Genomic DNA, 26,991 nt, shown 5'->3' with positions numbered 1-26,991 from the left:
TTTATTTCTCTATATAGATAAAATTAAAAAAAAAAATTATATGATTACATCAATCTGCTCTAGACCAGAAGTCCTATACCTGGGCTTATTCAGTATCAGTCATGTTCTACCACAGAGCAGTACATTATTAACTGTTTCCTTGTGGTTGAGAATTTGCCTTCATCGGGAGGGGTGTGAGGGGACACGGCTTGTCAGGGACCATGATTGGATGTAGAAATTTCTGGAGCAGGTCTCGCATGACAGATGAGCAAATGCTTTTAGCTGGTAGGTTAACCTTCTTACCCATCTGCATGCGGTTGGTGGGACCAGGGGACACTCCTGCATCTCTTAAAAGGAGAAAGAGGGATTGACCAAGAGGTTGCTTTACAAGCAGATAGGCCCCTGTGTGAACAGTTATGTACAAGTTCTCTCTAAGGAGTAACAGATCTCTGGATAGACATTATTTTGCCAGTATCCGAATGGAATATATTTGTTGTACTTGGCAATAAAACCCTATTGTCCACATGCTGGACGTGTTTTGGGGAGGGACTCCTCCAGCTCTTGCAGAAACGGCTGCAGCAAGTGATGCTTGTGGTGACAGTATAGCTGGGGACTATGTTATTCTCACAGGTGCTGGAGATGATTGAAGCATAGAAGGAACATGCATTTGTTCCAAGCCCAGTACCATTCACTGCCATGAGAGAAGGCTGATGACACAAATGCATTTGTGCTCTCACCACTTTACCTTCCATAGACATATACTGAGAAAATGTGTATATTTTTGGACAGATTCAGAAATGTTTTTTAATAGTATATGACTGGTAATTGCAGTGCTTCATTAGGCCATAACTGTGCTAGTGAAATACAGGGTTTCTGGCTAGGCCTTTCGGGGGTTGTTCGTGACAGCCATCAGCCATGCTATTGAAAGTAATTTTTCCTTTGTTTGCATGCAGTCTTCCTTTGACACTCCTCAGCTTTACAGGACAGCTTAGGGAAAAATCTCCTGGAGATAGCCCCAGCCATCAGGCTGTACTGGCACCACAGCTCCAACACCAATCCATTACTGGGGTTGGCATTGAGGCTTCCTGGTGCGACCTACCCCACGTGGGGGCTTCCTGGGGGAGGCAGGAATTGTTGCAATCCTCAGGCCACTCCGACTGATTCTGATTGCAAAACCTGCTCATTACGCATTGCATCTCAGGCTCTGGAGAGCACTGGAGGGTGATTGAAGATCTCCTCAGCAGATGGTGGTAGGCAGACATTCACACACATTGTTGGGGTGCAGATCTGTGCTCTGGAATCACTGGTGTTAAATTAACATATTTATTTGCTGATTCCAGTGTGGCAATCCTTACCTTTCCACAGATCCCAAAGAATAGGCAGGTTCTTACTCCAAGAAAAAAGATTAAACAACTGAAGTTATGGTGCTGATCATCAAATAGTGCAAGATGCCTTTTGTCAGTGCAGATTCTGACCTGCTTTCTGTTTGTAGCTGGTATTAAATTCCTGGGTGAAGATAACCATTTACCATGGTTTACATGCCTGTTTCTGTTCCATAAATGTAAGGAGACTTGGCTCTCTTGGGCTAATAACTGATCTGTCCATTTCTGTGTTCATCTTGGCCAGGGAAGTTGTCACATAAAATAAATGCAGTAAAGATGAAGCTGGCCGTTCCCTCTCTCCTTTTCAAAGGCCATCAGCTCACTATGTTGCTGAATAAAATGTTAAAGCTTGATATTCTGAAATAACAAAATCTGGTTTCCAGTTGCCCTTTTTATTTTAAAAGGTGAAAACTTGCTATTTATTCCAACCAAAATGTTGGTTCAAATTGAATGGGCAAGAGGGTCAAGAAGTTGCCTGGGTTAATTTGCGGATTTGCTGCTACTCATTTTCTCTAAGCTGCCTGTACATTGCACAGAGCAGCTTGCCAGGGCTCCCCTCTCTAGTCTTTAGGCCTAGATGCACAAAGATATTTGCTCTCTGCTTTCAGTTAATTTTCCATTTCACCTCAGTCCCCAGCTTTTTTCCTGAGTAGCTCTGGCATATATATTCATTATATAGTCTCAATAATGCTGGTCTTGACTCTCGGTGACCTCCTTGGCTGTCTCCTTGTATAGAGCATGAGCAACACGTAGCAAGGGAGAAGTGGAGGACTCCGGGGAGGCAACTGGGATGGAGCTGATAAATGGAAAGTGTCTGGGGGAAAGCGACAGAAAGTGGGTGAGCGAAGGAGCTGCACCCACGGAGGAGGAGGGCAGGGGAAGTGAGAGGATGGGCTGGAAGGAGGGGACAGGGTGCCAAAGGAATGTGAGAGACCCTGAGAGGGCATGTGGCATCCAGGCCATTGAGAGCTGGAAGGGGTGGGAGGGGAACCAGCCCTAAAACAAAGCTATTTGAAGAAAGGCAAATTTATGAGGAAAGCAGGAAGAAGGGAGGAAGAGAAAACCATGCAGAGGCTCTGCATGGATATGGCATTTCCAACCTGAATGTCTGCAGTCGGCAAAGACAAGGTTGCAGGAGGAGGGCAGGGGCATGGCAGGGCAATGGAGAAGAGCAGCACCATTGCAGAGCCCCTCCCTGCTTATTCTTTCTGGCTCTGCTGTCCTTCTCCCTGCCCCCTCCCTGCCTTGCGGAATTTATTCTGCTTCTAGTACTGTTTCTGTGCTGAACAAACCAGCACTGTACAAATTAAGAGGACAAGATGTTCAGAAGTGGCAAATTCACACTTTTTTTTGGTTGTTTTCCTAGCACATAAAAGCAAATTTAGATTGGTGGTGGGGAGGGCAACCAAACTTGGGGGGTGGGGAGCACTGCACAAAAAAGTGCTCAAAGCTGAGTGCAACATATCAAAGCAGCTTATAAATGAATCTTTGGATTAACAAGGTGGGTTGCAGCAGCACTAGTGCTAATAATAAATGGCAATTTTCTTCCCATAGAGACTCGAGCAAAACCGCGCATTGTCTTGAGACAGGTCCATTTTTTCTTAAGATTACTATTTCTGTAAATACAGAACAAAATTTCCTAGCAATATCTGACCACTGTGTTCTCAGTTTCTCTGGGTCAGATGGCATTTAGCATCCTCTAAGTCCCTGTCATGGTCCACTCGGTGGACTCGTGATGGTTCGTTTGCTACGATCTCGAAAGTGCAAAATTAAGGTGACCAACACCAAAGGGGATAGCAGTAATCACACAGTAAAACTTTATTGTATTGCCTGTGAGGAGGCACGTGATAGTTAGAGATGGGTGAAAGAAAGGAGAGAAGTAAAGTTAAGTTTGGAGAGAGGAGAAAGAGGGGTTATAGCTACCACCGCTGATCTCACAACGTCCTAACGGTCCCGGGTCCAGCTGATGCTGCGTCGTCAATCGTTGTGGTCCTTGGTGGGGAAGCTTCCAACTTCCGTTGTTCAGAGGTCATCTTTTATGCTTAGTAACACACCTTGCTCCACCTCTGCCTCAGGAGTCTCCATCCTTCTCAGAATATAATTATCATATCTCCGCCCTTCTCAAGCGAGGCTATCTCGCAGGCGCGGGGTCAGTGTCCGAGGCGTGGTTAGTCTTGGAGGTGGGTAGCCTTCAACCAGGAGGTGTGTTTTGGTATTATAATGAAGCAAAGTTCGTCTAAAGTTCATGATTTCTTCATCGGTGTTATGCCAACAGTGGCAATTCATCCTTTTTGACAGTAGCTATGCAGTTATCTCTAACGGTTCCAGTCAGGTACCTTCCAGGAACCTTGTACTGCACATTCCGTCCTTGGGACCGGCCGCTGCGCTCCAAACAGGCCATTGCAGGTAATGTACTGTTCATGTTCCTGATGACGATGTTGAGACAATGCTGATTTTCTGGCCGACTCTTACAGTCCCTGTTGTTTTGGCTCTCTGTTGAAATGGGTTTTCTGGCATTGGGTGCAATAGCTGCCAAACAGAAGCAACACATAAGATCAGCCTGGGAAAGCTGACAGCACCTCAGAGCTTGGTGTTTGCTTTTCAAACCAGGGACCTGCTCAGTGCAGCTAGGAGCTGGCTTTTGTTTGTGAGCAATTCTGTGGAAATGAAGAACAGAAGAAAATCTGTTCTTTAACCTAAGCTCTCCCCAAAGAAATGCCAAGGAGAACACATCTGGCTGTCTTCTGTGAGGCACTCACAGGCCCCAGATTTTGAAAGTCATGCAAGAGCCCAAAGATACAGATTGGAAAATCCCCTCTAGGCTGAAAGTACCTGGTTTCCTAATTCCTTGAGCCAGAGGGACTTCTGCAGCGAACTGCTGCTGTAAATTCAGACTTCAAGATCAGACTCCTGCAGCTGTGCCATAGCTGTGGAGGGGTCTGCTACCCCTTCCCCTTCTCTGTGGCTCAGTAAGGATTACATTTTTTAGTGCAATGGTTAACAATTCAAACGGAGGGAAAAGAAGCCTGAACATGCTGCTGCCAACTGCTAGGTTTAATAAAAAAAATTCTTTTGACCTTATTTTTCCATGGAAAGTGGCTTTTCAGAGGAAATGGTTCAGAGTTCTTTTAAGGGGGAGGAAGGGAGGAGAAACCCAAACCTATTTACCATGTCAAATCCAGTGAGGTTCACTGAAGAAGGGGAAAAAAATTTGAAACCTCAAAGTTTCACATTAAGACTTTGAATTCAATTTTGTTTAAACTGGAAGCACTACCTCTTCCCCCCCCGCCCCCCCCCATTCCAAATACACACAAGAGTTGACCTTGCACTGCCAAAGTGTTGTTCTTTTAACTTTCTCAGCCATCTCCAGTGACAAGTTTCCTTTTATTAAAAAGGAGCTAAGAAGAAAGGGGACCTGTTAGAAATCTGGAATTAGAATTTAAAGTCCCCTCTCCTTCAGGTTTTTCCTTCCAAGTGCTAGAGTTTCTCCAAGGGAAGTAGTGTGCATTGATACTCTCCCCATGATGAACAAAATCTCTCTTGTCAATGTAGTATGTGCAGAGAGGCAATACATTGTCATAAATCCAGCCCAAGACTCTCTTGCAAAATAATTACACTTCAAGGAAATTTTAATCTCATGTTAATGAGACCCCCTACAATCTTTGTGCTCTCAGTCATATTAGAAACTGATTTATAATTAATGACAACTGCAATGCCACTACCTTTGCATGAAAGAGATCTTTAGCTATCTCCTCAGAAGGGTTTGAAAAAAAATGAAAAGTATGAGAGAAGGGTTTAATGACTGCTTTGCCATGTTAATAATAACAAGTAGATCTCAATCCTAAGTACCTGGAAGCATAGAATATATGAGCAAGAAAATCTTTGTACATAGAGCATTGAAATTACAGTAGAAAAGATCTTATTTGCGTAAATCCAAGAGTGTATTCCAGGTAGCATAATATTTAATAACTGTATTTTGCCTTGAGACGTACTGAAGTTAATATGTTGACCAGGATTTGACAGTTTACAGAGTTCATATTCAAGATAGGGATGTTTGCAGAATCGATGTCATTAAGAAGCTTGTTAGACATAGGTTAGTTTAACATAGAAATTTTTTGTTGTTATTCTTGTTGCCTTCTGCTCTTTTTTTTTCTTTCCCTCCACAATTTACCAAATAAAAAGGTCCCTAATGTATCTACATTCTTCAACAGCATTAAAAAATCTGGGTCTGATTAATTAAAATCTCATTATCCATCATAATTGCAGTAGGTATGCAAAAATATAAGATTTATTATTCAAGGAATTAATGCATTTCTAGAACTCTTTGGGGTTCATATGAGAGTTGGAAATGAGCACTGTATAATAATTTGTTTCGGGAGAGCTAATTAAGTCAGTTCATTTATTCGGTTATCTAAGCCTTGTCTAATCCTGTATACTGCTAAAACCTTGTGACGCTCCCAACTTCATTACTGATTTGAATTAATATGAGGACACAAACAGAAAAAGTTCCTTCCATTTAGTAATGCATGGGAGGTGCCAGGTCTGAGGCCCACAGGGTAAATCTGTAGTGTGCCAAACTGCCCTTTTCTTCCAACCAAAGATCTGGTACTTTCCTATTAAAAGGAGTCCTTTGGTCCTGCTGGAGTCTCTTTGGATAAACAAAGCTAAAGGTACCTATATTGCAGCTTGCCTTTGAACCCCCAAGGGGTCTGGGATGGAAGAAGAGGGTTCACAAGCAAGCTGTGATCACAACTGTTGTTACAGTTGGCATTTACTTTGCACAAAGGGTCTGCATTATGGGAAAAGAAAAGAATGGTCCTTGTGGTCATCTTTCTCTCTTTCTGCTTCTCTGCCTCATGCCATACACTGGTGACTATACGCAAACAAAAGAGTCTACTTGTCAATAAACAAAGGGTATTTGTTTAAGATGAGGATTAATTTTGAGTCCATCTGACAGCTCTCTGTTTGAGGATGCTTACTGCGAGGGTGGGGGAAAAGGCCATGAGATCTGTTGTCTGCTGTCTCTTGTTGAAAAGGCTATTGGTTACTTTTAAAACATAAACCCAAAATACTTTTAAAAAACCAGTGAAACAAATTGTTCTGATTGCCTCACTCTAATTCTGGGGACTCTTTTGCTTTGCAAATATCGTGAGATAATACATTAGTAAAGTTGAGAAGATGACTACTTGGTGTTTGCAAGACAAAACCATATTGTACACCCAACTCTGGATGCCAAAATGTAGTTCAGAAATGGGCTACAAGGAACCGTGGGCCAGAATCTCATGTAGCAATTAAAATTTAATTTGTTGTTTGTTTTAGGTCAGTTGCTTTGCGATGCTGGCTTAGTAGATTTCAGAATTGTGTACGACGTACCTGAGTGTTTATTCCTTCCATTATGGTCCTACTCTATTTTCCCCCAGAACTTTCTACTCCAGTATAGGCAGTTGAGTAAGGGCTAAATTCTCCTAGCCTGGCAGCACCACCAACAGACTGGCAGCTTCCCAGAAGACATACGTGCCTAAAGACTTTTTTAATTGCCCATTTAGAAACAGAGCTCTGCTGAAATAGAGCTCCAGGAAGCCAGTTTTGGTATGTACCCTTTGGAGCTGATCACAGGTATCCGAGTCGAATGTTATGGGGAAAGCTCCGGAGACTTTGGACCTCATGCAAACTGGCCATATTAGGCACCCACTTGATTTCTTTTCATAAAACCATGCCATAAAACTAATACTTAGGTCAGAAGCTTTTTGATTATGCTGTATGCTGCTTCTTAAGGAAATCAAAGGGAAAAACAAGTAGCAGTTCTGGAGAATTAGTATGAATATATTGCATTAGGTAAAAGAGATCTACAGGAAACTTCTGTTATGCCAAGGAGGACTGAAAAAGTATTTCAGTCCTTGCCTTGCTGTAGTAAGGGAATTATTTATTAGCAAGCTGACATAATAGAACAGTGGGTGTTCTGAGTAAACTGACATAATTTGCTGTTTTGCCTGTGAGTCTGCAGACCTCCTTTCTCATGAACTGAAGGCATTGCCTCATCAGATAGATGAAGTGATGATGGCTTTCTAAAAATCTTAATGTTTTTTTTGGCTGTGCACAACTTCTTCATAAATTCTACATCCAGTTCGGTTTTTTGCAGCCCTGGATGCTATAGCTTTTGATAACTAAGGTTTGGGTTTTCTCTTCCATTTTGTAAAGAATCTCCATTATTACATGCTGACACCAATTGATTATTCCACTTTATTGCATCTTCTAAGAATACATAAGCAATTAAACCCCTCTGCCTTCCTAAGGGTGAACAAGCCATGTAGACTCTTAATAGTCCCACCACAGCATGTTGTTCCTTTGTTACTAGGCAGCAATTAACAAGTTTTTAGTGGAACAAAAGCTCCCAGAGACAAGCACAGCATGATAATAGGAAGGTGTCTACTTTTTTTTCTTCTCAGCGTGGCAAGATCTTGTATAACCCTTCCTCCCTTCCCCCCTTGGGTTGAACAGCTCTGTCAAGGTGCTCGGTGTGGGATTTTTATTCCTTCCCTATCTGCCGCAGTGCATCTAAAAATAATGGTATTTACACATGTTCAATTATTAAAGGGTTCTAAACCATAAATCTAAACTGCAGTCCTGTTAAAAGCAAGAGGTGTTTTAGTGTTGGTAAAGGGGAAAAATTATGTTTTCTTTTCTTTCCAAGATGATCTCTGTGGTGCCATTGAATTCTGCACTGTCAGGTTTTGCTGATGGAGTAATTGTTTTTTAAAGTGATTCTTTCAATGTCATGTTTATGCAAATTAAAACACAGCAAGAGAAAGGCCAAGAAGGAGACTTGTCATCTTTCCAAAATAATCTATATGATTATTTTTTTAAATAAAAGTCTCAGTTGGGAAATAATTGCCTCTGTGCATGAGATTAATAATAACTAAGTAATTTGCTATTGTTTTTCATTAAGTGAGTTGGTTTTCAGCTGAGCTATTTAAAAATCCAAAAAGGTGCCTCCTGAAATTCTGGCTATTTTTAACGTAAATGAGATGTACTTAGTTATGTTATGGAATGCAAACCACATCTTTTTCCCCAGGGAACTTCAACCTGTCTGGGCTTAATTTTCTGCTTTTGTGCATGCTAGGTATTTTTAGATCTGAAAGAAGCAGGACCGTTGCATCTGCATTACTGGGGAGGCCTAGTGTCCTGGTCTATTCTTAAACACCTCTTCTGCATGGGGAAAGGATGGGCTGGGCTGGTGGCTGGCTGGCTGGGAGAAAGGCTGGTACAAGGGTCAGTCCTCCCAAGTAATGGAGGAGCCCTGGGGTAAATCACACCAAAGTCCTCTGTACAATCCATGGAAGATAGCACTGTTGTCCTTCGTCTTTTTTGAAGATGCAAACTTAGGAAGGCTCGACCTGTTTCCCACTAAGTGGCTGGACAGTGTCTGCCTTGGTCTCAGGAGGCAGGAGTAAGAAGGGGGAGAGCTTGCTGGTGTGGAGAAAATGGACATATTTAGGTCATTAACTTTCCCAGTGGAAAGTAATGCTTCTGTCTAGGAAAGTGTTGTGTTTTAATTTTTAAGGATAAGATGTCACAGGAGATGCACGTGGGTGTTTGTGGTACAGCCCATAATCTGTGTCCTTCAGAAAAGCCTGTAGCTGTTAGAGACCTACACTAAAACTGGGAACCACGTCAAATGTGCCTAATTTCAGGCTGTGCTGTGAACTTGGATCGTGTTGGGAAGTTATGAAGAGAATCTGTCCTGAGCTTTGAGAATAGATTTCAAAGTAAAGTTTTGCATGAATGTGTGCTGAATTCATGCATCTCCACTTATACCTGGATCTGAAAAGGTGCTGCCTTCATTATTTCTGGTTTATTTCTCAAGGAAGTCCTGTAGAGAGCTGGTGTGGTTCCTCAGTACTGGTGTACCCGTGGTTTCTTTTCCTTTTTTTTTAATATTTTAAGCTAGAAAATAGTAGTAGACTCTCAAGAATTTGACGAAAATTTTGGCCTGCAAACGTTGGCAAAATTTAGATTCGCTATAGAAGTTTGTGGCTTGAAACTCATTTCTTAACAGTTCATCAAAAATGTAATGGGTGACCTGGTATCTGTCAATGCAATTAGCTGAGGGTGGGGGGAAAACAACGACTCATTTATTTTGGATAGTAATGTCCTCTCTGTTGGACTCTTGTCTTCATAAGCAAGTGCTTTATCAGTATGTAGGAAAAAAGGGTCTTGCACTTCAGTGCTGTCACTTTGGAGTGATGCTTGAAATGCTTTAGCAGTCATGTAGCTGCAGCAAACAAAATGTTAGCACAGTGAGAGACTAGAATAAAACATAAGGTATTATTACACCCTTGTAAAATATCTGATGATACATCTTCACTGGGAACTCGAGCTATATTATCTCCAAAATAGTACAGTACTACAGAATGAGAGGATCTGGAGATATGAATTTGAAATGGAAATTTTCTGCTTGCCTTTAGCCTTAGTGATGGAAAAGTCAGTTTTAAGGAGGAGATGTACCAGAGGATGTGTGTAGAAATATGAGTGATGGAGAAGGTGCACTTCTGCCTGCCCTTGCTCATAAATAAGGTATTAAGAGAGAGAGTCAATTATACTGGAGGACAACAAACTGAAATTGAGAGGAACTGTCTGCACTATTAACCAGTGTGACTCTCCAGGACTCTGTACACAAGTCTAGAGAAACTGTGAAGAGGAATAACCTTTTACATAGGTGAGCAGATTTATCTGGTGGTATCAGTCCCTGGTTCTATAGGACTGAGTGTGGTGAATCAAGCTCTCAGTGACAAGGTACAGGAGAAAACTCCTGTATAAACTGATTATTTTGTGACTCTCAATACCCATGTTTCTTACGCCTAAGAACTCTGCCTCCCTGCAGTAATTGAGTCTTCTTGTTCCTGCATTGGTTTGCAGTGTAAAGTGGCAGTATAACTTCAGACCATCACGATGATAGGGCAGCAAGAGCCTGTGATCAGGCTAGCCTTCTCCTAAAGCTTGTGTGGGATGTATGGAAGTCAAACAGGCTGGCCTGCCATGGAACATGCATGCAAACGCGTGCTCTGCAGCTTAAAACATCTCCTTGAACATCCCCTGTCATGGTTTTTTCCCTAGTCTCCTGTGCAAGGAGAATTGAACTGGGTCCCATAGTCACAAAAAACAACAGACCTTTGGTCCCGAGCAGTGCACTGGGCCACTGAGTGCATGCAGGTGGGAGGTGTGAACCCATGGGTAATTTGTATCAGATGTTTCCCTTGCAATAACAGTATTTGAGGTCATTTCAATAACTTGATACACCTGCGCTTTTCTTAATAGGCTGTTAAATGATTTCAAACTGTCCAAATCTCCGTGTACAATGGGATATACAAAATCATGGTAATGCTATTTCTGAGAGGAACAAACTGCTGTCAGATTCCCCTCCATATTCTCAAAGAGCCACTGTACAATTGCAAATCCATTGAACTGCACTCCATTATCTCTTATTAATGGGAAATTGTCCATAAATTGCTGAGGCGTGACTGGTTTCTTTTCCCCAACACAGCTGCAGTCTCTTTATCCTGTGATATTCCAGCCTCTCAAAAATAAAAAGAGAAAGTGGTGTGTGGGGATGGGAGGGAGGAGGGGGGGCTTGAAACCACTCATGGCAGCATCTTCCAGCAGCTCCTGGCAAGAGGAGCTTCTTCCCTGCTGCTGAGCTGGCCCAGCACAGGACTGTGGCTGAGACTGGCTTCCCAGCAAAAGGGTGGGAAAGGGAGATGGGCAACTAGCAGGGACATACAAAAGTAGGAGCAGGAAAAAGGAAAGAATTTACTGTGTCATGGCTAATGTGAGGTTATGTGAAGAGAAACTATTCTGTTCACAACACTGTTGTGGACCACAAACGCATTGGTGGGATGATGCCCTTTCAATAACACCAGCTTCCCCTCCTCCTTCTCCTGATAGCCCTTCTTTGCAGAGGAGTGACTGGTGTGGATGAGCTCAGAGAGTGACCCAGCACTTGCCAAGGGCTGTGGAAAGTTCCCTCTTACCTTTTATATCAGATCTTGTAGCAGCTGGGAACAAGAAACCAGTTTGATGGTTGGATTTGGAAAAGGACTCAGTGCTCCTTGGTACAGAACAAAAATCTGCCACAAACATCACAGAAGGAGATGCTGAAAACTGAGAGTATCTAAATCTGGCCCAGGGCTGCTGTTATCCATGGCTCAGAGCTGCTTGGAGGGGGAGGATGGTGGAAGGTATGGTAGAGGGAAGGCTGGGCTCTTAAACGGGGACTACGGCTCCGAGATATGTTGAAGTTGGTTCTTGCAGTGATCAGCTTTGCAATCCCAGTTCCTCATTTTAGAGCCCCATGAGTTATCTGCCCAGACTTTGTGCATTTATACAAGCAGCACAAATGCTTCCGAATAGCAGGAGACATGGGGCAGGGCAGAGGTCCAGGCACATTTGGTGGTTGCCCTGTCTGTATGGTCCCTTTCGTCCTGTCATGTTAGGATGAGGAAAGGAGCTACCTTGCAGGGTGAGTAACAAGAGGCCATACAGTTTTCCCCGTGTTAATTATACTACAGACTGTTTAATTCTGTAAATGAGCTGCTTGGCAGGCTTTCAGAACAATTACACAACTCCCTCTCCTGCTCTCTGCAATAGCATCAAGAGCAGCTCAGCTGCGAAGCTGATGAGCCTCAGCACCATCCACCTCATGGTGGACATCTGACGAGAGCCTCTGTCCTGCCAGTGTGCAAAGCGGGGGCACCCTGCAGGGCCCCTGAACTTATGCGTCAGGTCAGCGGGACTAAACCGTGTGAAGGAGAGGGAAGACAGGGGAGCTGTGCAATGCAAGCCACAGTCAAGTTAGGGAAGAAGTAAGATCTGATTAATGGGGTGCACAGGCTAGAAATTTTTAAAGCAAGATGTTTAATTAAAGGCATGCTCACCAAAGCCATTGGAGAAAGTCCCTGTTGTTGTCCCTGTGGGCTTTGGGGCAGATGTCTAGGTCTCCCAGGGATGCGAGTTCTGCATCTCCTTTGGTCATCAGCATGTGGAAGAGCACAGGCAAGTCATCTGTTTGTGGCTCAGCCTCTTCACGTTTTGAAAGGAAAACACGATCCCAACCTCCTTGCAAAGTCCTTTGGGATCAGCTACAGAAAAGACTAGCAGGTATCATCATTAAACAGGGGTAAAAGGCAGCAGCCCCCAGAGTTATGTATAAGAGACCTCAGGTCTTGACCAGGCTTGATAGGGCATGACCTCTCTTAAATAAAAGGTCTGTGCTGTTGAAGGGTATAGCCAACATAGCAAATTAGCATTTATGTAATTGCATAGTGAAATATGATCAGGACATGAGCAGGAGTATTACCTCCAGGTTCCCGTGATGACTTTTCACTACAATAAGTGTTACAGAACACAAGGTACTGTAAGCGCAAGGTTGCTCACCCGCTAATTACTGTGCTCTGAACTTCTTGCCTGAGGTCTGCAATGCAAAACATACTGGAAAAAATGTCTTCAAATTTTTTTTTTTTTTAAGTGGCAAATACAACTTTGTGTACACTGAGCACCAGCTCTTCTTTCTGCCAGAAAGGTCCAATGCAGTTTGTGAGCTAGTAAAATAAATCCAGTCATCCAAAGTACGGTAGAAAATATTAGTCTTTTATGAGGATCCTCAATAGCAATGAAGGGATTCTAGAATCTGTTGAAGAAAATTATGGCATTGAAGAGAGAAGTGGCTTTCAGCCCTTTGATACATAAGGGTTTATAATGCAATATAATAGAGGCTTTTTTCCCAAAAGGATACATGAATTCCATTACATCCTATTACTTGCTATAAATTTAATATATAAAGTCCCTTATTTAGAATGACACATAGAGAGGGGTATTTATGAACCAGATCCTTGGCTGTTTTATATAAACTTTACATCAGTTGAAAGTTTGGCCCTTAAGTGCTACTTATTGATTTATTTATTTTTTTATTATTTCCCCCTCATTGTCTGTTTTCTTTGATATTACATATGGACTCTCCCTGCGCTCCAAGTCTGCCTGGAGACTGATTGTAGGGAGATATTAAATAATTTAGTGCCTGTGATTCTAGAAACTGGGGCTTGGGCTGAGCCCAGCCTTTCAAAGACAACCATCACTTTCTGCTTGCATTTTGTGACATATTATAGAACACTGCTTCTCTATGCAGCAATTTTGTCATTATTCAAGATAGAAAGAAAAATGGGAAATCCGTTACAAGCCAGACTTTGTTATGACACAAGAGAAGAATCCCCTGGGAAGTTAGATTAAATTCTCTTTGAAAATAAAATAAAAATGCCACCATGCTTGACAAAATTAGATTTATTATATATTTGTATCAGAAACTCTAGGTATACTCCTTGTCAAAACTACTTTAGATGCTGAGATATGTGAGACAAAGCAAATCATTCCCTGAGTCATTGAAAGGGAACTTCATTACTGAATTGGAATTAAAAGATTTGAATAAGAACAGAAATTGGTGGGTTTATCAACTAGCTGGAGGCTGACTGCTAGCTCTGTAAGCCATTTAAAACCGCTCAGCTGTGAAGTTGGTATGTACAGGCAGAAGTGCGTGCTATGAACTTGTTGCATTTTACAGTGGTTTAAGCAAAGACGTTTTATTCCGCAACTGGAGCGAACTCAAAAGGGCAGATCACTTAGCAGATACGGCTCATCTAACAGATCGTAACTTGCTACACCTTGCTAACTAAATTGCTTTTGATTGTATATGTGTATCTTGAGACAGAAAAATGCCATTTTGTATGATTAAATCCCAGGGACATTGTGCATGTTCAAAGATTTTTCTACAGCTAGTCCCAGTCCTACAAGGAGCTGGGCGTGCTCACCTCTGATTAACTCATGTCATAGGTACTTGGCATATTTTAAGATTACATTGAAGGTCTGAGAATTGAAATTAATGGAAAGACTTTACTTTCCTCAACTGTGTATTATCCTAAATTGTGCATCTCGGAAGTATTGGCTGATTCATCTTCTGTGATCTGCTCCCAGAGATTAGATGTATGCATATGAGGAAGCTGGAGTTGTTGTCATCATGAGCGATTTAATTTTCTGCAGGAAAACTTGCAGTAAGAATGGGGAATGAATTGCAAATGGCATCAAGTTTGAAAGGGGAAAATAAGATAGTCAAAGAGGAGTAGACACCATCTGGAGAAGATGCATCCATGTTGGATACCTGGTCTTTCCCAGGATCCCGGGCATGGCAGGAACAGATGTGCAGAAAGTAGCTGCCTGTGTAAAATACACCTCTGTAAAATGAGATTGTATGTAACATATGCAATAAATGCTGGACATTAGGAACAGTATTAGAGAAGATTGTGTCTCTAGATCTGTGGGAACTCTTCATGAGATTGTAAGTTTGACTTGCTTCAGGGAAGTTAGTTGTGAGCCTCAGAAAGCAGGGGAGCAAGAGGCTTTTCTTGCTTTTATGGTATTTCCACTGTTCAGGAACAGTAATGCCAGAAAACAAGACCATGTTATTTTATGATTCCCAGATGTGTTGATAAGAGGCCTGTGGGGGAAAACAATACATGAAAACATATAAACGGTAAGCTCCAGAGAGACACCTCTGAAATAAGAGGGGAAGAAAACTGTATGTTCATTGCGGGAACTGATATATTGGCCAGAAGGGAAGGGAAGTGGGGGGGGAAGGAGGAGGAAAGTAAGAAGGTTTAAGAGAAAGTTGAAGAGAAGGAAAACTGGGGATAGGTGAAAGAGTTTACCTGCGTACATCAAAGAAGAAAGGAGACTTAAGGCTTGTTAAAATAAAATACTTCTATCCCCAAAGTTTTCCTTCCATACATTAAAAAGCTTATGACAGATTCTGGTTTCTAGCTGTGAATTTAGCTTGAAGTCCCTGACTCTAGCACTTTGAGAGAGCATTAAGATTCATTTAAAATCTTTTATTCCTTTTGATGCGATAAAACCTGTATAGTACTTTCCTAAATGAGTACCCATTAAAGGGACAAAGCTATGAAAGAGTCGTTTCCCACAAAATATGAAATCCAATAAGGTTTATTACCTACCATTTAGTGAATGGCAGAAGCCTTTGAAGTATATGAATAAGTTTCCAATCACCAATTCATTTGTCTCCTAGAAGATGTACAGCTGCAGTATATCCAGCTCTTTCCCTCCGTCATAGGTCAAACATAGCATCAGATTTGTTTATGCGCCATTTAACTTTCTTATATCTTATACTACATTATAATTTTGTCTTTTATCTTCCCGCCACTACCGAAAGGATAAATTCAAAATACATCTTGACCCTGTGATGCACTTGACAGCCAAGCCTCCCTACACAGTCTCTAGCTCCACAGGCACTCAAGGGGGGCAGCAAACCATTTGTTCCTCTATTGCTTCTGTTTATTCAACACTGTTGATTAAAAAGCTGTTTCCTGTTTATATAGATCTGCAGGTATTGGCAAATAAGAAATATTAGTAAAGTCTCTACGTACAATATATCAAATGGGACAAGGGCAGGGGAGTGCTGCCAGTTTTTGATCGTACGAAGGAAGGGAAGCTGCCGCGGTGGTGTTCAGCGGAGGTGGCAGCTATGCCACCGTTTAGCCGATGGCAGAGTCGTTTGGGATGGGTGCTCAGAAGGCCAGAGCAGAGGAAGGCCATGAACTTTTGCTAGGGCCAGTTCTCCTCATAGTCGTGCTCAGGTGTCTCTAGAAAGACTGATGCCGATGGCTGAGGCCCAAGGAACTTGACACACGTCTGTTCCCCAGATCTCTGGCCAGGGCTGGTAGCAGGAGAAGGGGGTGAGGGGATCAGAGTGGTCTCCACATAAGCTCAGTCTCCAAACTGAGATTTCTGTTCTGATGGTAGAGGCCAGAGTTTTGAGAAACAGGGGAATCGCTGCTTTTGGTGGCTAAATTCCTTGTAGGATTTTTCAAAAGCGTGAAGCAGGTAATTGCTGTTGCACCTCCCTTTCGTCTTTGTAAAACAGGGAGAATATTACTTCCCTGACCTGTAGCACTGTGGTGAAGATATTGCAAGGTCTAAGATGCTATAGTAGCAGCTACACAAAACATGCTTGAGGCAAGCCATTTTAAGAACAGCCTGTCAGTGCAGCTACCGGATATTTCCCATGGTGTTTGTAGGTTCACGAAATCTTCATTACCAATTGTAATTGACGTTGGCACTTAGCACCAGAAGCTGTATTCCTGGAAACCAACCCCACTTTTTAGCTGCTTTTGTGGTATGGAAAGGGGAAAGTAGTATAGGATTGACTCTTTCCGTCATCTTGAACAATGAGATTAAGTGAAATTAAAAACTGCTTTCTTTAGACTGAAATTTGTCCACATTCTTTTGGGTCTCTCAAGTAGTGGCAGAGGATAGGAAAACTCTGAAACATGAAAAACTAATAGTAACCTCTTTTTAAAAGTCAGAGGACATCTAGGGTTGATGTTTTATGTAATATTTAAGTGGTGGGGTTTAATGTTGACAGGCATTCTCTACATTGCTCTTAAAAAGGAAAGAAGTTATAAAGGCTTCTGGATAGAAAGCAGGAGAAAAGACCACAAATAGTCTTTACCTCTGACACTATTTGGAGTTGACCGATTCTGATTTATATACAGAATTTGGAAGAAATCTGTTTTATGAAAATTTGTACTGGAGGAAAGGATTTGAAATTTTTCATCAGGAAATTACATTTTTTTGGGAAATTACATTTTCTATGAAAAACGATGAATACAATTTTCTAATATTTTCCAGCATATTCCACTCTCAAGCTGCAACTCTGTCCTGCTGCTCAGATGTGGGCTGACAGGCACCTTCCAAGAGCCGCGGGGCATAGAAAAGTGGTGGTGGGGGTTGTCTCACTAATTCAGGAGACTGTTAAAGAGCAAGCAGATACATAATTCTGCACCTTTATTTTATGGAACTGTCCTGATTCTTGGGTTCTTGGGGTTTTTTAATATCTTTTATTCCTGGCTCCCTGCTTTGCTCTCTCGGGGAAAAAGAATGTGTATGCAGCGATTCACAAATTAGTCTGCTGAGCAGGGGAGATGGGTGGGCAGTCCATTCTCACCTTGACAGGTCCCTGCACAGAAATTCCCACTATTGTTAATGGGAGCTGGTGACACACATGAAAGAAAGAATTTATTTCCACGTTGTTAGGGTTTTTTATTTTTTATTTGAAATGCTGTTGTCAGACAATGCAATAAGAGGATTTGCATGGTAATATGATGGCTGATGGATTTCTTGCAATAAAATCCAACAAGCTGGTTTATGAGGTACTTATATATTTCTTATTTGTATTATAGGAGCAGCAAGGAGCCCGGGGATATGTCTCTGCTGTATGAAACTCTTTGCATATATGTTACAAATAGTCACGCTCTGTATATTTTCTGTCTGTTTGGGTTGGTTTTCTCTCTTCTCACTTACTGTGAAGTAAGCACATATAAAGGCAACACATTTGTATGAATGTTATTCATTGCTGTTTGTCCTGTGATAATTTGAAAAATAAAACCATATTAAAGATACATGTGAGCATGTTTCACTCCTGACAGGAAAGACTCACAAAAATGGATCTCATGTCATGAATTAATATGAAAAATGAATCAGATTTGAATAATAAAATATGGTGGGGGGGGGTTTCCCCAAAGCACTGGTTTTCACACTAATGCAAGTAAGCCACACGTGCAAGCATTCAGCCCTCATCCTGCTTGCCAGTACCAAGGAAGGTGTGATAATTTTGTCATCTGTGCTGCTTGGTTTTCCTGCGCTTTAGCTTTGCTTCTAAATTAGACTCCACACTATTAATGGCTCAAAAAATAATGTGAAAAGTCAGTTAGCTCATAATTTTAAGAGAAAGAAAAAAACCCCCAACAGATTTAAAGGTAGTCCTGATTCTCAGCTGTGCTGTATCTGCACAACTCCAGTGATCTTTTTAAAATTTGATTTTTTGCTAGAAAGTGATGCATTTTCTCTGAAGACAATAGATCTCTTTCTGGTTTACATCAGCTACAATCTGGCTCTGGCTAACTTGTATTTTGCCATAAAGCAATGTCTGCTTTCTTTTGCTTAGAAGTGTCAGCCCTGTTGAATTAGATGAACAGTATTTGGTTCTGGGAAGAGGGCAAAATCTCCATAAGGAGGGGGAAATGTGGGTTTTGAAGCATGATCTGCTGTCTTCTACTTTCCTGTCCCAAATATGTATCTTTATGTATATAGTTACAAGGAAGGAAAGAATAACACAGATGTAAAAAAAAAAAAAAAAAAATTAAAGTGCTGTAGAGGATTGTATGATTATCCCAGTAGGAAACAAATTCAATTTATGGATGAATTATGCACATAGCACTACATTTAAGAAAGTAAATTTTAGGGAATTATAAAATTGAGTGGGCCAGGTCCACTGGGAGGAAGCAGTGAAAATGAAAGGGGTTAGAAGAAGGCTGGAGGATGCGAACTGGAGCAGTGATTAAAGCAGAACAGGTCTTAGTTCCTTTTGGAAAAATGGAAATCAGGAGAAAAAAAAAAAAAGAAAAAGAAAATAAACCCTGAAGAAGAAGAAAATCCACAAGAGAGTAGAGTGTCATTTCACAGGGGAGTACGCAAGAGTTGAAGGAGAAAGTGAGTGCTGGGAATTGAGGAAAGTTGGCAGGGAAATAGGGGAAGCAATGAAATAGAAAGCTTGAGTAGTCAAAAAGCAGAGTGAAACGAGGGCAAGCAAAATGGAGAATATCATCATTGTGCTCTGAGTGGCCATCAGAACTGCCAGGCTGTGCCTCAAACACAGGATCAGTACAGACCCTCCATGCCTGTTCAAAATGCCTTCAAAAATCTTATTTTGTCCTGCCTCTTTACTGGTTGAAGGAGATGGCAAAGGAGCACGGGGCATAAGCGATCTGCTGGTTTACATGAAATGCGGAGGGAAAGGAGAGGGTGCCAGCTATGAAGGGGTAATTGGGGACCAAACCAATATGAAGTGAGCATCTAATGGGCAGAAAGGACTTCTTTAGAAAAATGAAGCAGTGAGGCTGCATGCAGCAGTGTTCCTTCTGAGGCTCTTTTTGAGGGCTTAAATTGGAAAGGCTTGTGAAGTATTGTAGTTAAATCAAGTGAACCTTTCCTGAGGGACTGCCCAGCAAATTATTGCACTGTTTCTTTTCAGGGTGGAGAGTTGTGCTGGACTGGGAAGTGGGGGCAGGAGAGAAGCAGCCCTTAGTCTGCTTTTTATTCTTATTCTTTTTTTTTTTTTTTTTTTAAAAACCTTCATTAATGAAGCCAAAAACTTACTAAAACCTAAGTTGATATTGATGTTGAATAACACAAACCAGGATGTACCAAAAAAACCAGAAGGAACAGAGAATATATACAAATTATTAAGAAACTTAACCTGGAAAATGGGAAGTGATTAATTTTTTAGGGGAAATTCAGTGATGGAGAAAGAGGGCCCTAGAGAGACATGTCATTTCCCTAGTCTGAATTTGCAGTGCAGGAACCTTTCTCTAGCACAAGTGAAAATGCTGAATGCCAGAGGACAGCTCAATGTTTGAGAGGCACAAAACCTCAGCACTGAAGACAACTTTTTCCTAGGAGTTATGTAGAAGCAGGGACAGTGGCCTTGGAAGTGACAGCTCATGTTGCACTTCAGTCCCTGTGCTGAGAAATCACTCGGCACTGTCTGGAAGTACCTAGTGTTTCTCACATCAGGACTTATGCATGTTTGTTTTGCAGCAGGATGTGGAGGAAAACTGATGCAGAATGAAAACTGGAAGGACTTCAAAGAGGAATAAAAAGGACTGAGGCTAAAGATGAGGGCGTAACTGGATGTTATTGAGAGAAAATCTAACGTGCAGGTAAGAATAAAGACGTCTTAATTCTTTTAAGCGTCATAACTAGTAAGGACAGTGTGATGCAAGGCAGTAGGAGCGCATATGGAAGCTGTAAAATGGAGATGATTGTATTATTCTGAATTAGTATGGACAAAGCTCTTATAAATATTCATGTGCTTCAGGGGTCAGTACTGGGCAAAAAAGGGACATGTTATGATCTACCAGATGTCTCTTTATTTTCTTTATTATCTAAAGATATATCTTTACCTGCCACAGGATTTATCCTTCCATATTAATGTCAGTTGTCAATGTGGGCAAGTGTCCTCAGCCCCTTGCCATCCTTCCCATGCTCTCTGGCAGGCAAGGAGACGAAAGTGCCCTTCTGCATCTCCATGGCTGGACAGATCCTACCTGAACCCAATAGGGTGCGCAGGGCTTCGGGGATATGTTAATTGTGTCTTGAGCAGCACTGGTGGGGTAGAGAAGTGCTTGGCCCAGGCCAACCAGTGCCTCCCGTTGCCTGGGATGTAGCTAAGGGGCTCTTGAGCTTTTGGGGAAAGCAGGGAAGGATGATATTGGGGATAGTGCACCTTGAAGGCAGATCAGACCAGCAGCCAAGTTATGCTGTGGTCCTGTTTTTGGCATGGCTGAGGACAAGGATGGGGTGCTCTGACTCACAAGCTCTGGCAGGTGAAGCTGGGAAAATTAGAGGGATTTCCACCTTGAGCGGTCTGCTCCACTCTTCTGTTGCATTGATTTCTGCTGTATTGATTTCTCCTGTGTCCATATGTGGGACTGTGAGCGGTGAGGGTTGAGGGCCCAGAGGTGCCACTAAACCGTCCTGAGGATTTAGCTGTGGCAACCAAAGAAGTTGTAGCTCCTACCGCCATGGACTCGCAGCCTCCTCATCCTTGCTGGTTAAACTTTCAGGGACTGCAACTATGTTTAATCCCTGGGCAGAAGAGAACGTGTTGGAGATCACTAGCGCTGTCCTTGTCCTTTCCCTGTATGCTCTCAGGCAGCCCTGGGTACCATCTCACCCCTGCACTGAGTGCTGAAACGCCTACTTTCTGTTGGGAAACACCTACCTACTGACCTCCCTGTGTCCTGGGAAGCCTTGGGGATTTTTGTTTCGCTGAGTTGTTTGCCTGCTGCTTTTGACCTCTGACTAATTGATATGAAATTGTTGCTGTTGGGAAATAGGACTGGATGCTATAGCTGGCCTATAGAGACACCACCTGCCTTCTTTTCTTATCCAAGGTGCCCTGTGTTTCTGAGGTTTCCCTGGCTGAAAGTCTTAATTGTTCCCAAACTTCCCAAAGATTTCACTTTGTGAGATGAAGTTCTGTCATTCCGTATTCTTCACTTTTATACATATGTATTTCAATAAGGTATGTTGGCTCTGGGATATAATCAGTGGAAAGCATTGCTGTGCCCATATATGACATATATGTAACTGTACATATGGATGTGCGTAGAGATAACTGATATATATTAGGTCAAGATTTTCGAAGCCCTCAATATTTGGTATGAATAGCGCCACATACTGATAAAATCTTCCAAAATCAATGTTGAAAGTAAAAATGAACACAAGGTTTTAGGTTCTGAGTGTGTTTCAGATCTGACTGTGAGCTGTTCTGACCAAGGTACATCTGAGTAAAAAGAATTTCTTTGGAAAAAAAGAAAATATCTTGACATGTATATATTGTTTAAAAAATATATGTATAGGTGGGAGGATATAAAAAATTAGTTTTAAAATTTGCTTATAAACCAACCAAAGCCCTAATAAGACAACTGTGCAAGTAATTGTTCTTCCATACATCCAACAGTGTTGTGCTTCTTTTGATGCTTACCTCAATTTCTTCTTCACCTTTTTATTTGAGTCTGCAATTAACACCTGTAGTGAAAAAGGTGATGACGTGCTGTTGAGAAATTCTGGTGTTAATTAAAATTATTAAAAATTAGAGAAAAATGAGCAAGGAAAAGGAGGAAATAAATAATAAGGTTTGGGTGGGGTTTTTTATAATTAAGGTGGACTAAAGCACAGAGACTGTCTTTCTAAAGAGCTCACTTCAAAATTAATTATGAAACTTGGCCAAAAGAAGTTACAGTGCAATTCCTTCTTTTTAGGAGGGCTAGCATCCCCCATGTTCTCTTCAACAGCATTTAGGTTTGCCAAGGCCTTTGTATAGGACTGAATTTCATTTCTGAATGAATTACCCTAATTAACAGAAGAACAACAGAGGAAATGAGCTCTGGTAACAATAGAGAAGGAATAGGAGTGTGATTGATCTTCGCAGAGTGAGCGTTTGGGATTGGATGAAAGTCTTATTCAGAGAGGAATAATGCAAAATGGCCCTGGGTTTCTTATGAGAGCAGTTCATCTACCAAGCTGCAATACAGTGCATGCCGAGAACATCGCAGTGGTGGAGTTAGCCCACGTCTGTAATCCTCTGGGAGCCTTGTGAGCACTCAGGGCTATCACTGCACTCACAGCCTCAGGCACTGAGATCCTTGCCTACAGCTCCCACCAAATGGGTGTTTGGCACCTAAATAACCCCTTGGATGCCAGCCCAAATCTGTTTTGAAAATGAGTGCTGGCCTCTCGACATAACTGCAGTACTTCCAAAAGTTTTACCTGCGTTGCGTAAAATCAATTTTGAGGTGCTTTTCAAGAATATGCTTGAAAAAGATCCAGCAAACAGTGCTGGAGAAGAGAGCAGCAGCAGGCATGCCGGTGCACACAGAAAGTGGCAACCTCTACCATGTCCTTCTGCATCCTACGGAGCACTGTCAGCCATACAATAAAGTAGCTGTCGCTTGCTTGGTGGTATTTGTGGGTGATTCATCCATTATGCACAGGATAGGAAGCTAAGAAACACACAGAAGCCAGTTCAGTACCTTGGGATATTACAAGCAAATGCTTTGGAGCAATTTCTATATTCAATTTCTTATCAAAGTTATCACGTTTGCAATATTAGAGAGTATGACTAATTACATCCCCTCTAGAGAAGCTATTATTCAAGAAGGGTCATTAGTTTCCTGTTCAGTGTACATGCTCAAACACGACATGGGAGAAAGGCAATTTCTTGGTCTCAGACATCCTCCATGGCTTTCAAGATGTTATTTGCCATTCGACTTTCCATGGGAAATCCCTTAAAACAAGCATTCTCAAGCTGAAAAATGCTGGAGTTTGGAAGAGGCTGTCAAGAAACCCCTGAGAGGTTCCAGGTCTCTGATTTTATGTAATCTCTGCAGATTTGAACCAGTCAAGCTAGCAATGAAAACCACGCTGCTTCCCCAAAGAGGGCTCTCATAACTGCATTAAAGCCTCTCAGCGGCTGAAGATCGTTACCCAGCCTTATAACTTTAAGACTCTTGGGGATCAAGAGAAATAAGCCTGATGCAAACCATCTGACCCAAAATTAATTGCAGTGGATGGAAGAAGAAAATCTATCAGAGAAATGAATCCCACAGATCTGTGACTTTATTTTTTTTCTTCCCTTTTCTTAGCTGCTGGGTTTGTTTCTGCTTTATAACATGTTGGCTTTTTACCTACCTTTTTAAGCTGTTCTTTATGACAAATTTTCAACTTGTTTTCAATCTAAGTAACCAATTTCCTTCTTTTGGTGTTGTGGCATCTTTCACTGAGGAATTAGATGTGACTGTTGAGAATTAAAACCCTAAATGTCTTTCCCTTGAGACCTATAACTTGGTTTTGAATCAATCATTACTCAGTTGAAAAATTCCTCTTCAGTGAGAGTTCAGGTAAGGACAAGAAAAATCCTCTGAACTTGAACATTTCTCACATCAGCAAGTAAATTAGTCACCTAATCTTGCCAGATCTTGCTGATGAACAAAGACATTGCTGAAGGACTGAAAAACTCATAATCCCTAGCATCTTAATCCTCACAGTTTGCAAGAGAAGAGTAGAAATTTACTTTTTCTTTCCTTTTAACTTCCCAGAGCCCAAGTAATGATTTCAGGTCTCTCAGAGAACTGGCATTTAAATTTGGGATAGTTTAAGCCTAGGATCAAGGTCAGTCCCACTGTTCCATTCTACTTTTTAAGATAATACTTCAGCTTCAAATGTCTTGCCTAGTAAGTGTGCCTGTGGAAAAAAAAAAAAAAGTTGTTCCCATGACATTTTAGAACTGAGTAACTAGAGAGGAGGAGGGGAAAAAACAGGAAAATGCAGACTTTATTGTGTGGATTTTTCTCCCTACTCTTGAGCACTTAATTTTGTTGGTTTTAATCTCTCAAACTTGGAGGTGAAGGGAAGGACAAGAGTTTTCTCCCTAGCCATCCTCATAGCAGTATTTCTGAATATCTCCTCTGAGCATCTTCTCTGGGAAGTCCATGGGGATTGCAGGCAGTGTGTGCTACGCTCCATCTTCTTAGACTCACTTGGGGGTGAGTGATGCAAGGAGACTAAGAGTACTGGCCAAGTAAAAGGTGACTGCTGGACCCGATGTACCCTTACACTGTCCTGTAGTATCTTACTGGACCAACAGCCTGCTCTGGACCTTGTGGTTCTGGTGGAAACTGTTGTGGTGATTAGCTGGACATTTCAGCCTTCTGGTTTTGGGGCAGAAAGCATGATGTAACGACTCCCTAGCCTGCCCCAGTACAGATGTAACCCAAGGCTGGCTCTGCTGGGGCTTCCTTGGATCACCCTTGGTGAGAATGCAGTACTTTGCATGCAAGTCCAAGGCTCTGATCAGGCTGTGTGCTAGATGCGCTTCATGTATATAGTCATTTAATCCAATATAAATAGAGAAATGGTGGGAAGGAGTTGTCAGTTGCAAAGAAAGGGGGAAGGGGAAGATTTATTGGGGGTTGGGGGCACTGTTGACAGTCTAGCTAAAGAGCTCATCTGCATTTCCCCCCTGCCCTGATTTAATACCATTTCTGAGCCCTGCCTCCAAGGAATGATTTCTGCTCCATCAGAGGCAGAAGCAAGAGAAGCTTCAGCTTGCTTTACATCATACTCTGAGCAAAAAAAAAAAAAAGGGGGGGGGAGAAAAAGGGAGCGCCTGTCAAGCTAATACCTTTGTGCATTATTAGGCATAATCTGGCAGATGCTATGTGGGAAAACCACCTCAGCTAATAGAATTTGGGTGGGCTCAGCTAAGGCTACAGGGAAGTGTGGGAGCCCAGACAGACTCAGTAAAACATAGTAATAATAGTAATTAGAGATTTTCACAGACTAGTCAGTCCTGTATTTGTAAAAGAAGAGCTTTTTCTACCTAGTCCATCAGACAAGTGAGTTCAAATTCACGTTGCTGCAGACACTGATAAATTAAATTCATCCTGACAACATATGGAAATTTATTTGTGATTTCTGGTCCTGGGCTGGCATCCTTCCAGAGAAGTTGCTTGAAGTTGCCAATGAGCTGACAGTGTAGCCCGCTCCTGTGGTGACACTGATATGCCAAAAATGCCCCTGGGGTGGTCTCTCTTCCTGGGTGGGCTCTGAGAAGCACAGCCTGCCTCTTGGGGCCTGGGAGGGTTTGTCACAGCAGCAAACTCTCTCCCAAGAAGTCCCAAGTTGTAGTCCCTTCTTGCCCAAAAAGGGAGAAGGAATTCAGAAGGGAAAAAAGACTGAGACCCTAATTCTGCAGGTTAGCCAGCATTACCCCAGAAAGCAGAGAAATAGGGTTAGCAAGGAAGGTCAGCCAGCTGAGGTAAACTATGTGTGATATGGTCTTCCCCCTAAACAGTGTCTATGTGGCAGGTTATTGTGCTGAAATAGGTTATCCCACTGGCCTTTGGGTAGGCTAGGTTCATGGGGAAACTCAGTCTTAAATGAAGCCAAAGATAGGGGCAGTGGCTGAATGAGTGTAGCCACAGGGTGTGAGTTACACGTGTATAGACTGTAGCATGTTTCCAAACTCTGAAAAAGAGCCAGTGCACACTCAACAGGTTTTATATCTACTCTGCTTATATTCAAGGACTGGATCTGGTCATCCTTGATCAGTTTTGATTGAAATATCATTCAAGCAAAAATTGCTTTTCATGGGACAGGAGAAACCCTTCAGAATCTGTCTCGTTTCTTGAAGCGTGAACGTCTGATTTATTTATAAGTGTCCTGAAAACTCAAGAGGTTGTAGCAGAGCTAAGGGGAAAGTCCCCCAGCTGACCTCTGCCCTCGCAAAGCCATCGTAGACAAAATTGATATTGGCTCAAGGGAGCTGTACATTAGTGAAATGTAACGTCAGTTCAGATTTCATCACGTCATGCCATAAAAAAAAAAAATCAATAAGTTACTCAGATCAAATAAAAACAAAAAAAGCAATAGTAGAAAGCCATTTAGACATGAGCCATCTGGAGGGGAGAGGACATAACGCAGGTATTGTTTGCTTTAAATCTCCATAACAGCGTCTCTCATTTTTTTACAGTTGTAGTCTCTGCACCTTTCTCCTTTTGGAATAGCAATTACAGTATGTCTAGTAAGAATTCATGACAGCTTAGGACCTTGCTTAATGGTGGTTGGTTTTTTTATTGACAAGGCAAGAAAAAGACATTAATACAACTTTAGATCTCCTGCCAAATCCCAGAAGAGATCCAAGCTATTAATATAGATACATGTGTAAGACGTGATACACTGGTCTGAATCTGTTGTTATTGGAAGGGCTTGTAGTGATACCTGTAGCTGTCTATCACTCTTCCATCCCTTATTATTAATCTTGTAACAAGTTTACTCTTCAAGCAGAAATTTCAATTCCAAATATTTGCTTCAGGTTGTTGGGTCATTTTGGAGAAGGAAGGAGGCAGAGGAGGGCTCAGGAAGAATAGCCCGGCGGCTTACAAAAATAAAG

Source organism: Haliaeetus leucocephalus, unplaced genomic scaffold (assembly GCF_000737465.1).
Source record: "Haliaeetus leucocephalus isolate CR32 unplaced genomic scaffold, Haliaeetus_leucocephalus-4.0 Scaffold450, whole genome shotgun sequence".
NCBI classification, from domain to species: Eukaryota; Metazoa; Chordata; class Aves; order Accipitriformes; family Accipitridae; genus Haliaeetus; species Haliaeetus leucocephalus.
This window is presented reverse-complemented; position numbering follows the sequence as displayed.